Source organism: Scleropages formosus, chromosome 5 (assembly GCF_900964775.1).
Source record: "Scleropages formosus chromosome 5, fSclFor1.1, whole genome shotgun sequence".
NCBI classification, from domain to species: domain Eukaryota; kingdom Metazoa; phylum Chordata; class Actinopteri; order Osteoglossiformes; family Osteoglossidae; genus Scleropages; species Scleropages formosus.
This window is the reverse complement of record NC_041810.1, coordinates 29,701,435-29,714,871: the sequence shown is the minus strand read 5'-3', so window position 1 is coordinate 29,714,871 and position 13,437 is coordinate 29,701,435.

Here is a 13,437-nt window from a genome sequence, read left to right as displayed (position 1 = left end):
CGTCACTATAATTACTGGTTTCTGCGCTGGAGGACACACAGAGACGGATTTGCATTAGGAATCTGGAGTGCCTCCTAAATATGAGAAAATGAGGTAAGTCATATTGGATGCAGTTGTATGGCTGTGTCACTGCACCTATATTATCCTCCTTGCAATGTTTGAGATAAAGTTTCAGTGTACCCAGTATATTAATGAATGTTATTGTTAACAATATTATTAATAATTACTTGATATTAAAGGAGGGGGTGGCATGGTGGGTTGGACTGGGTCCTGCTCTCCGGTGGGTCTGGGGTTCAAGTCCTACTTGAGGTGCCTTGTGATGGACTGGCGTCCCATCCTGGGTGTGTCCCCTCCCCCTCTGGCCCTTTGCTCTGTGTTGCTGGGTTAGGCTCTGGCTCCCTGCAACCCCATATGGGACAAGCGGTTTCAGATGGTGTGTGTGTGTGTGTGTGTGTGTGTGAGAGATATCAAGGGTATGCATATTGATATTCATTAATATCCTCATTTGACTATTCATTAAACCCCTGAGGGATCTCAGTGCCATTTTGCTGGTCGGCTGGTTGGGTGCCCAATCATCCCAGCAAGGTTAACATTAGCGAGAAAATACAAGCTTTTTCCTATAACAAAGAGCACTTATACCAGAATTCCAACTTTTGAGCAAATGTAAGTTCTGCTGTAAAATTCATGTAATGAATATACTTAAGGGAAAACTCGTAACTGACGAGAAGGTGCAATTCACAACATGAGCCTTGGTGCCTTCAAGCAGTACACAAGACATGCATCACCCCCGCACACAAGGCTGCTCACGTCAGTTGTCATGTACCTGCGGCGGATCGCAAGCAAGACAGAACTCTTGTGACTCTGCTGTAACAGTAATGAGTCCTAACACCAAAAAAAAAAAAATGCTGGTGTGTTAAAAGTTGCAAAACCAAAAATAAGCCTTGACACACACGCGTGCATTTTCAGAACCACTTGTCCGTTTCAGGGTCACAGAGCCTACCCGGCAACGCAGGGCATAAGGGGACACACCCAGGATGGGACACCAGTCCGCCGCAAGGCACCCCAAGCGGGACTCGAACCCAAGACCCACCGGAGAGCAGGACTGCGGTCAAACCCACTGTGCCACCGCACCCCTGCCTCAACTAATACTAAATTGAAATACATAAAAATTGCCATAAAAGGCAGTTTCATTATACATGATTTGTTTTACTATTTGGTTATAAAGTGTCAATAATACTATGGCAATGAAGGAATCTGGAAAGTTCTTTGTGCTCTTTATTGACAGGTGACATACACTTATGCTATTCTCTTTAGCACTGCAGAGAAGGCAGTCATTCATAGACCCCCCCCCGACCCCCACCAAGCAGACATCAACTACAACAACACAAGCATTCATATTTTGCAGAAAAGCAATACAACACAACGCCTCTAATAATTCCAATCTATGACATGACATTACAACCAATATGACACACAATTACATGTTATTATAACAATTAACAATTATGATTACAAAATACCTATAAAATGAGAGAACACAAGGTGACGAGGGATAACGGGAAGGGGTCTTGAGCATCACATCTATGATAATAAAAACTAAGCACCATGCACACACAGCTCGTAGCGTAGTGGTTAGACTCACTGCTTTTGGATCTGGGTTATAAGGTTCAATACCACTTCCGGCTGCAGTACCCTTGAGCAAGGTACTTATTTGCGCCAGTAAAATTAGCCAGTTGTATAAGTAAGTAAATAATTGTAAGTCACTTTAGAGAAAAGCATCAGCTAAATTAATAAATGAAAGCACCTTGTCTCCCAAGGTAGAGGTGACATGATGCAGGCTGTAATAACACTATTACAAGCATTTATAAACAGTTACTTTACAAACTTGCTTCAAATAGATATCAAACTCTTGTATCCCAAAAAACAACAAATGTACAATTTTTTTTCTTTTATTGTTGACTGACCATTATAACTAATTTACACGTTCCAACGTTTTGACTCGTGGAGAATAACGATGCCAAACACTTTGTCATAAACTGCAAATTGATTCAGCCAGGATATACTGGCACCTAATTGGGTGTTAAAACAAAAATCCTTGAAATGAAACTGTTGCTGGGAACATGTGTTTGGACTCCGTATGCTTGCAATGAACTTTGATGCTTGGGGATGAATTTACTGCTACCGTCGTGGTATCTGGAGGCACCAGCTAGTGAAAGGTACTGATTGATGGAGCACTTTGTGGTTGACACAACCTGGAGGAAATCTAGTACAATTTTATGGCCTCAGTCCCTTCTGGGCCCCTGCTGTGTAATCTCAGTTGTATTGTTTCGGGAAAGATATGAACAGCCTGGCTGACATTTGTGCCTTGAGTGTCTTGCAAGTTCTGACAGCCAGACATCTTCTGTGGTTTTTCACCATAACACTTCATGACACCTGTGTGTTCTTACTGGCCTCAAATTGACCACAAACAGAAATTGCATTAGTATCCTGGATAATATTCCTTCCTTCTTCCGCGGATTTTCGTTTCGACAAACAAAAACTATGCGTTTGCTCATGTACAGACTATATAATGTACATTTTGAAATACTGCCTTATTTTTTGTAACAGTAATGCTTTTGGTCATTTATAGATTTGATCACATTTAAAATTGAGCATGTCTAATTTGTGGCAAAAGGGAAAGAAAGACAATCATTTTCTGTCTAATTGATTTTCATTAGATCAGAATAAAGAAAAAGCTATTTGAAGTGAAAAAAACAGGTTAATTTCTAAAGTGTTAATTGACAATACTAGCTTGCCTGTGGTGAGAATGGGTGAGTGTGCGAGTAGCTACCCTGTGATGCACTAGCACCCAGTGATTCCAGGATAGACTCCAGCCTGCCGTGACCCCCCCCCCACTAGGACAAACAGTTAAACGAGAGTGAGTGTTGTAGCAATTTGTCTACACATCATTTCTGACATTAAATCCATAAATTACACCAGTCAAAGAGAAAACATGACCTGTAACTTGGTTTAGATGGATGGTTTCTACTGTGGTATGTGGGGTTTGGCCTGTGTCTGCTCTCTGGTGGGTCCGGGGTTCCAGTCCCGCTTGGGGTGCCTTGTGATGGACTGGCATCTGGTCCTGGGTGTGTCCCCTCCCCTTCCAGCCTTATGCCCTGTGTTGCTGGGTTAGGCTCTGGCTCCCTGTGACCCTGCTCGGGACAAGTGGTTTCAGACAGTGTGTGTGTATTTATATATTATATTATATTATATTATATTACAGCCTTGTATTTCTATGTCACCAAACAACTCTGTTAGTGTTGACCCAATTCTACTTCTTCAATTACTGGTAGAAAAGTATAATTACATGCATTGGCACTACTATATAAATCATACCAGTGAAAACCCCTGGCTATATTAGACATACACCACACTGTGTGATTTAATGTTCCATATCACTTGGGAGCGATGTCCTTTAAATATACTTAAAAAAACAACACTCTGGTGACCTACATATGAATAACAAAGCATTTTGCTTGAAGCTTAAGCTAAGCAGGGGTGCACAATTACGTTTCCATCCAATTCAATTTATTTTTGAATAGTGCCTCGGATTGTTTAAAATAAGACATGAAACACAAAGCATTAAAAATCACATTAGTTGATGCAACGCAGAATTCCTGGCAGGTGGTCTGGAAGTTCTGTCACTCAGTTACGAGTTTTCTTCTTGCATTTGTCAGGGTTTATTAAATTTTTTTCCTCCCAGAATATAAACATAATGCTACAATGTTCTGTTAGTTAACCTTAATTTCAGTACTAGAGGCAGAAGTACAGGTGTCCTTTATATTGCAAAGACTCAATTTACGAGAATTTTGAGTTATGATTCGCATAATCAGTAGTCAACTGTCATTTCGAGAAATATGCTACGAGAAAAGATGTTTCAATTTAAAATATGTGCCTTGGTGACATCAACACCCCACAATCTGAACAGAATCCCCGTAGGGCATGGCTTCTGCTGCACATATCAGTATCAGCTGCGTAACAGTTGACAAACTATGTCAGAAATCTGGTGGCTCTTCTTCATTTGTTACAATAATGAGCTCTAAAGTGAAGCAAACAAACAAACAAACTTAAAAAATACTAAAAACTACAAAAAGCAAATAGTCTCAAAAAATGTTTAAAGAAGAGTTACGAAGAATCGTACATAAAACGTGAAGTGAATTAAACTCAAAGGCAATACGAGTACAGCATGATTTGAAATTCTTGGTTTCAGGCTTCGCACCAGTTTGGACATCTCTCATTTCACAGCTTTACATTTGACAAATGCTACCTTACTACCCCGCCTTACTGCCTGGACAAACATGAATATAAAGTGATTTCCAGCTTGATTGCATAATTTTGAGCAGCCTCAACAGTCACAGATTGCTACACACCTAATAATAATAATAATAAAAATAATAATAATAATAATAAGTGTCGTCGTCATCATCGTCATCATGTTCAAACTCACAGACCAGGACCTGTGAGACACCAGCGCTACCTTCTCCACCATCCAAAAACAACAAAACAAAACTAAAAGAAAAAAATAAAAAAACGACAATAGTAAGATAAAAGATGAGAGGGGAAGGGAATATGAAAGAAGGAAATGTGTTTTCTGTGAGTGATTCTGAACATGTGTGTCACGGACCGTGGGAGGTGGGCGACAAGAACAATCAAACTCCACCTCCACTGCGGGCTGACCCCCTCCTCACACTCTGGCCTCACATCTGCCATCAAAGAGGATTTAAAGGAAGCCAGTGAAGAGTCTAACCACTGGATCGTGTTCTTATGTGTTCTTACGCTAAATTTTGTGCTGCCATGAGTCCCACGGTGCTCAGCTATCTTTTCCCTGCACAATTCACTTCCGATGATGGGACGGAGATCCCTTTGTGGCTCAGGAACACATTACCTCATTACCTGTTTACCTGCCCCGTCTAGATGAATGGTAATGAGCAATCACTTTATGAGCAGATCTTCTGGGACAAGCAACACTCCTTATCTGAGGGAAGCCAGCACTACACTGTGATTGTATGCTTGGGGTAATGCTTGGTGAACTTCCCATTTTATGTTTGAGTCACCAGGAGTGCACCTGCTGCTAAGCAAGATTGCTTGAGACCCTTTTTTTCAGAAACCTTTGGAAAAAAAATGGGGTAGGGGTGGGATGGCAGTGGATTGCTGAGAGCAATGAGTGGAAGCAGACATTAAACTAAGAACATTGTGAATAGCTGGGATGTGTGGTCATAAGTACATATTGAAGGAAATTGAGTTCCATCTCCTGTGTGTTTCACAATGTGTCTTGAGGCTTATACTGGTAGTAGCAGCTTTGATTCAATATGAGTGGACAGAGAATCGATGAGTCCAATAACGACAGAGCTTGAGAACAATTTTGAGGAGTTTTTGAAGCCACTGTCATGTAGAGATAGCATTGCATTTGCTGAAAAACAGAGGTTCGGATTGTGACAGTGATGTTTGCAAGACAAGGTACTTGTCAAGTACTTTGTAGGTGGAAAACAGACATGGCTAGTTTGGAGTAATATATGGAGCAACCTTTTGACATTTTTTTTCTGAGATGGGAATAGAGATACATGAGAAAGTATGTTGCAGTGCTGACGTACCTAAACTGGGCAGGTCAGTAGGTGGCATACCTATGAGGACATTGTTGCATGAATATGTAAAGATTGCATTTTATATTTCTTAGAAAAGTTCAGCCAAATTCTACTGAAAGACAGTTGGCTGCTTTTTTGGACCGAAGGAGCATTTTAACAAAGCCGCCTTTCCAGCTACCAGCTACACAACCTGCTGCTCTACGACACTTGATTACAGAATTGAATGTTTTATATCAGTAACGGTCAGCAGTATCTGGATTGCTTTGTTAGTCATCCCTGTTCTGTTGATGGTGTTCGGAGTTGTTGGGTGTAGGTCTGTGGATTGTGCAAAGATTTTTGTTCCAGACAAGTTGTGCTTCAATAAATGTGTTATTGGTTTCCTTTCTGCTGAGTCCATTGTCAGCAACACTGCCGCTAAAACCATAACAAGGCCACATTGTTACAGTACTTAGAATTGGCCTTTGAGTAGAGAAATGGATCTCCAGGTTACACCATTCATGATCATTATGCCAAAGGATGCTCCAGGTAAAACAGGCAAGAGGAGTTAGCATAATCATTAACAGTGTGATGTTCAGAAAGAGTCATTAGGTATAAAGGAGAGTTACCTAATGCCTGTTTTCATAAGGTACTCATTCAATGCAGAGTCTCAGTGTCTATGCCCAGCACTGATGAACTTCTTGGAAGACTTTAACAAGCTAGATACACCTAGGATTTGTGAAAAAGCTATTGATGAGTCCCATTGGATGAGAAATTCAGGGAATATACTACTTTTAGGACCGCACTTGGTCTATTCCACTTTATTGTTATGCCTTTTGGTTTACATGTGGCTCCTGCGACAGAAGATCAGAAGATTTTTGTGCAGAATAATTGGATGATGCTGTAATTTTCAGTGAAACGTGGGAAAACCATGTTGATCATTTTCACCAGGTCCACAACTTGCAACTGGACCTAGATTGCCGGCCACTGTCACTGGAGCTGCTACTAGAAGACAATGCATCCTGTGAGTAAAGTTGCCTCTTATCAGAGCTTTTGTTAACAACAGAAGGGTGATGCATACTTTGTCACAGGTGGCTTCCAGCTGCTTAAAATGCTGCACCGAAGGACAGTACTATGACCAGGCAACATCATGACAGAGGTACCACCAGCCTCCATTTCCCACTCCTCAAGATTGATGCTAGATTTGTGGGGCTTTAATGGAATATTGAAAATAGACTGCTGCCACTTGAGGGCAATCAACAAGGACTGCCATCTCCTAGGGTACCCCCATCTCCCATGGGTCATCAGCACTGTCAGCTAAACAGCTCTCCTTAGAGACTCTTTTGACTGTGGGAGGATTCCAGTGAGAAGAAAGGTTACAGTGAGGCAGCTCTCAGATTCTGAGGGCTAAGCCCTCAGGTGCATCTACTAAACTCTGTGGGCAGCATGTTGGCACAGTGAGTAGTGCTGCTGTCTCACAGTGCCTAGGTGGTGTGAGAGGATGTGGGTTTGATTCCTGCTCAGTCTGTGTGGAGCTTGCATATTCTCCCTGTGCCTGTGTGGGTTTGCTCTGGTTTCCTCCCACAGTCCAAAGAGTTGCTGTTCAAGTTCACCCATAGTGTGTGAGTGACACAGAGAGAGTGTGTTCCACTGATGTATGGAAGAGTGACCCAGCGTAAGTAGTGTATCTAGCAGTGTAAGTCACCATTGTGAATAAGGTGTGTGGGTTGGTAACATTACACAGAGTTCATTGGAAGTTGCTTTGGAGAAAAGTGTTTGTTAAATAAATAAATGTAAGATCTGCTCCTTTCTGAATTCAAAGAAACAGGGAGGCTCTCTCTCTTCTTGTTGGTTGATGGGGAGAGGTGAGCTTTAAAGAATTGTGTTTGGACAAATCCCAAAACATTCGAGATCCTTCCCTGATTCATGGACTCCACAGAAACCACCAAAACCACCGTACTTCTTGCAATAGAGGCCCATCGGAAAACTTCACCCAGAGCTAACTTTGGAGGGGGTACAGTCACATCCCCCAGTGTCCATGCATTCAAGTAACCACCAGAGGACCCCCTCTGCATATGAGCTCCTGATGCCCCTGAGACGGAACTCAAATAATAAATAAAGCAAAACTGAAAGAAGTTCAAATTCTATTTTGTCCTTTGCCAGTGAAAAACTACTGCAAACACATTTCCGGGTGAAATAAATGCTGTGTTTTTTTTTTTAATCGTTGGCTTTGTCTTTTTTTAATAAAAATCTTTTTGAAGAAAGACGTGCGTGGAAAATAAAGAACGTTCTGGACGCAGCTGAACTTTTAAAGACTGAACTTAGCTATACCTTAAATAATCTCCTGTACATTCTACAGTAGACAGTTCACTGGACTGATAACATAATTTGGTTGGCATGCAGCAATATCACAGATTTCAGATTAAATCTGCAATTTTGCCACCCTGCTCAGCATTCCAAGGCTCTGTGTATTCCAATTTTATTGAGTATCAAATTAAACTGTTGTACTGTTTGCTAAAATAGTTACATATGCATGTGCCACTTGTAAAAAAACTGCACACCTATGCCATCTGAAAAAGGAACAATGTAAAGTGAAGAGTGAAGTTATCTGTTCTCTCTGTAGGGCAGTTAAGGCAGATTTGCTTTCCTCTAATAGTCTAGCTTGCAATTAATTACACTCACGTAATATTCTGCTGTGTTTTAACTGCAGCCCGAGGCTGAAAGTGTCACATGCTGAACAAATACCTCAGCAGAGGTTCTGTAGTGGTTTGCCAGATTTCTGTTAAACTGTAATTTCACTGAGTCCTCTTTACTGCTGCCAAAAGTTTACTTTTTTCCAGCTAATTAAAGTCCTCTACCCCATTAACTGATTACAATCAAATGCCATGATGATTTAACTTGAGGACTCACTCTTAGTGTCTTTACACCGTATTATTATTATTATTATTATTATTATTATTATTATTATTGTTGTTGTGTTTCAAGCAAGAAACATGATATCAGTATGAGGCAGATGTGTAACAAATTTATAAATCAGTACAAAATCAAAAGTTTACAACAGCTTCTCAGCTGTTAAGTGAAGTTTCCAAACCCTTGAAAAATTATATAAAGAATGAAGAACACTCGGGAGCAGTTCCTGTGATTCTTTGAACAAGGAGCCTCTGTGTGTGTGTGTGTGTGTGTGTGTGTGTGTGCCAGCCTAATCAGCCTAGTATGACTCACCTTGCATGTATTTATATATACGTACATAATCTTGTCCAAATTTGTAAATTCTTGAAAAATGAATACTTCACCTAGAACATCTGAAGCTGTACTGAATGCAAAGGGTGGGCTTATTCCTTATTAGGTCCTTGATGTTTTGATGCTATTATGGATATGGATATGGATATATGTCTATATATATGGTAGGTATATCACCCTCGGCACCCACTGATTCTATAGTCAATGCACAAGTAACTCCAGTGAGAATAAATAGAAGAAGTCCCTAAAAGCTAACTTTAGACAGCAAGAATGGTGTTCCGGGCACAATGGATATTTGTGTTGTCCCTACTGCAGTGAGATGTTTGGGCTCCTTTGTGACAATGACTCTTGCGTACAATGAAGAATTGTCATGGACTGTGAACAGAATTTGCAATGGCTGCACCTTTATTTGACGACTGTGGTCCAAGACACAAAAAAGGAGGAGACTGGAGGATGTGTTTATGTGTATATTCGTTTGCTCTTTCTTTACACTCTAGGGTATAACTCCAAATATATAATGATATATTTGTGTGATATTTTCACGGTACCAATGAAACAACTCCATCGTTTACTTCTATTGAATTATTATGTATTGTTTTAAATCATGATAAGTAACCTCAATTTAATTGCTCATATGCTGGAAACTGTCATAAGTAGGTGCAATTGCTTAAGTCTGACTAGAGGGGATAATGACACTTAAATTATTCTAGACACGGGAAACACTTGCATGGTGTGATGCAGATTTTTTTTTATTTTATTTTATTAGATCACATAAATGTCAGAAATGCTACTTGTAGAAAGAACTGCCTTGTCACAACATTATTGCTTGTAGGAAAAATATTTGGAAATGTTTTGCACTATTTAATAAAGGTTGAAAAATAAAAGCAAAAAATATCTTGGCCAGGCACAGCTATCATTATTATTATTATTATTATTATTATTATTATTATTATTATTATTATAACCTCAATGGCTTACCGATATTTAAGCAATTCATGTCAAAGTTTTAAAAAAGCACTGATTTTGCCCATATGAATATTGGACTAAGTATTGAACTTAGTATTAACAAACTGCAACTTTCCCAACTTTCAAGCAGACTGATAAATAAAATCACATAAAGTAATGTGTATGAATACCTTGAACCAAACACTCATCTTTGTTTTCCTGGCAGTAATCATAGAGACATATACAAAATATGAGTGATGGACAAATGGTAGATAACCTTAGCAAAGAGGAAAGATTAACATATCCTCTGAAATTCCGAAATTTAATCTTTTGTCAAAGAGACAAATCAGCAGTGTTGTCTGGGGTGTGAAGAAAACACTTTTCCAGCATCAGGGTTGATGGATTGAAAGAAAACTTCTGAGTCCAGAGCACAAACTGTGAAATGTACTTCCCAAGCACAAATTTACAGCACAAGTCCCTAGAAAAGTCCCTTCGTCATAGAAAAAAAACACTAGACGAGTTAGCTGAGGCCCACGTTTTCATTTCAGCCACTTCAGCTTTTCACGTTCGCAATTTCAGTCACTACCCAAATCTTCTGATAGTAACTGGTTAAAAAATAAAGAAATAAAACTCGTTGTGGTTTTTTTTACATGTATAGCAAGCGGATGAAAAAGAAATGGTGAAAGTATGGTTTATATGCGAACACATACAGAAGAGGAATTAAATTTTATACGGTAACACTGAATACAGTCTTCCCTTACCTTAGAAAGGTCAAGCGCTTTTGAAAACCCTTTGTAAGGTGAATAAAAGGTGAAACAAGCAAACAAGAGCTAACAGAGGTGAGAAAAAAAAACTATTCAGTACTTGCCAAACTATGTCTGAGAAGAAGACCATGATGCTGACTGGTCTCAAATTACTCAGCTATCAGCAGACACTCAAAATTCAAATCTGGTCCTGGTAAATGAGATTTAAAACCTCATAAGACGTAGGATAGGTATTAAATGAAGCTCCTTGTAAAGTCAAATTCTTATACTTGATGGGACATAAATCTCAGGGTTTTTTCTGTAAAACTGTAAAAAAAAAAAGGTATTGATATTATTCATCACAAGCCTGTCCTTATTGTTTCAGCAATTATTCAGTCAATTAAACAATAAACTCTTCTAAAAGCTATGATTTAACTTAAGCCATTCCGGATATTTGTAATATTTATTTCACTTGCCTATTTGATGAAAAATTAAAATATTAGTTAAGTGATCTGTAATTTATAATCAAAAAGATCCTGCTTACCCTCTTTCTATTGGCAATAAATAAATGGAGAGATCCAGTGGGTTGCAAGTGGAAATCCTCTTTCCTTAAAATACCACTGATGCCTTTGAATATTCCTGGTTGAATTACAGCAGGGAACAACTGTAAACGTTATCACCACATTAAGTTCCAGCTAAAGTAGCAGTTGTGAGCTGTAGAAAAAGCAAACGGTGAATTTACAGCGTATGGCAAAGTTCTGGAATCAATTGCAATTACATTTCTGCTGCAAACGCAGTACCTGATAAACATCGGTGCCGTCGGCGGTGCCTTTAGGTAAAGTGATTCACATTATTGTCCACTGCAGACGTGGACCCGTGAGGCTTGTTGCAGTTCCGTACTGTTGGGTTCTTCTTCAGCAGGTGCTACATTAACACAAGTGCTTTGGAGTTAAACAATTATGTTATTCACAGTCAGAGATGAATGGCCTGCAGAATTTTTATATGTCCATGGTGTGAGTGTCTGTGTGTGTATAAAAAAATTAAATCTCCCTCTCACTCCTACATAGGGTGATGTGTGTGTCTTCCTCAAGCTCAGATCCTCTGCCAGAGGCGTTGGAGTTTGAGGGTTCTGCACAGTATCTTAGCTGTTCCTAGGACTGCAATTTTCTGGAGAGAGACTTCAGATGTTGTTCCTGGAATCTGCTGGAGCCACTGTCCCAGTCTGGGGGTCACAGCCCCAAGTGCTCCAATTACCACTGGGACCACTCTGGACTTCACCTTCCGCATGTGTTCCAATTCTTCATACTTCTCGATCTTCTCATGCTCCTTCTTTCTGACATTGCTGTCACTTGGGATTCCACATCTATCACAGTTGCTTTCTTCTCCTCCCTGTCGACCACCACTATGCCTGGTTGGTTGACCAGCAACTGCTTGTCAGTCTGGAACTTGAGGTCCCACAGGACCTTCGCTCTGCTGTTTTCAACCATCTTTGGTGGTGTCTCCCATTTGGACTTGGAGACTTCCAATCCATATTCTGCACAGATGTTCCTGTACACTATCCCAGCCATTTGGTTATGCCTCTTCAGTGTACGCTGTCCCAGCTTGCATCTTACACCCTGCTACTATTTGCTGGACTGTTTCAGAGGCATCTTTGCACAGCCTTGGGTCCTGTCTGCTATAGTAGACTCCGGCCTCTATGGCCTCTATATACATATGTAGGCTTTGTGGAACTCAATACAAGCAGTTGCATGAGTGGAGACCAGAGTAGGATATATTCAAACTGACTCATATACGGGCATAAGCAGTCCACCTTATCAGAATAAACACAGATTGACACTTCAATCAGCACTTGTGGCTATTATGTTAATTTGATACCAGTAAGACATCCTGACAGTAAAGTACCAGTTTTCAAGACCCCCTACAAATACATAAATTCTTACCACTCAGACCACTAGACAAAGTAGGCATTTGTGTTTGCATCCATTAACTGCCACCTGTGGAGTTTCACTTGCACGATAAACGGTGGTCTTTGAAATTATTAGAGGGAAACATGTTTTAGAAATGAGACATCTAAAAATATGAGAGATATGTACAATGCAGCACTTGTAAATATGTCTAGTTAATATGAAATCATAGGTAAGGTTTACATTTTCTTGGAAATTATTATTTTTTTTAAAATATTTATTTATTTCTTTATTATTTAACTAACAGGAAAAGTATTTTAAGGACTCTAGGGAATGCAGAATGAACTGTTCTTAAGAAGCAGTCATTGAGAAGAATGAGTCACAACCAAACTTCAGAGTTGAAATGGAAAGGGAGATGGACTCAGCACATCCCCTAACAATGTAGGTCCATTTGAACAAAAGCTTCAGTTAAACAAAGAAACAGAAAGAAAGCTAATTTTTCCCTTTCTATTACAGGGATATGTTTTCCACTGTTCCTGAGGTCTCCTCATAATCAAAAACATAACTTAAATTGGGACTCAGCACAGGCATTAACATCAGGGAGCAATCTGAAAACACACACACACCGTCTAAAGCGGGGTTGTGAGGAGCCGGAGCCTACCCGGCAACACAGGTCACAAGGCCGGAGGGGGAGGGGACACACTCAGGACGGGATGCCAGTCTGTCACAAGGCACCCCGAGCAGGACTCGAACCCCACACCCACCGCAGAGCAAGCCCTGGCCAAACCCCCTGCACCACCGCACCCCCTAATCTGAACAAACTGCTCTATTTTATTTACTGTTCTGATTTTTGATTTTTCACTCCGCCTTTTATTTGGAACTTCTTTTCAACGGGAAAAGTTTATTTGTATTCCTCTATTGTGACAGTGTTCTTGTTAGATGTTTTTTTCATCTGAAAAATAAGAGAATATGACAATAGATACAGGAATGGCTACATATGCAGCAATC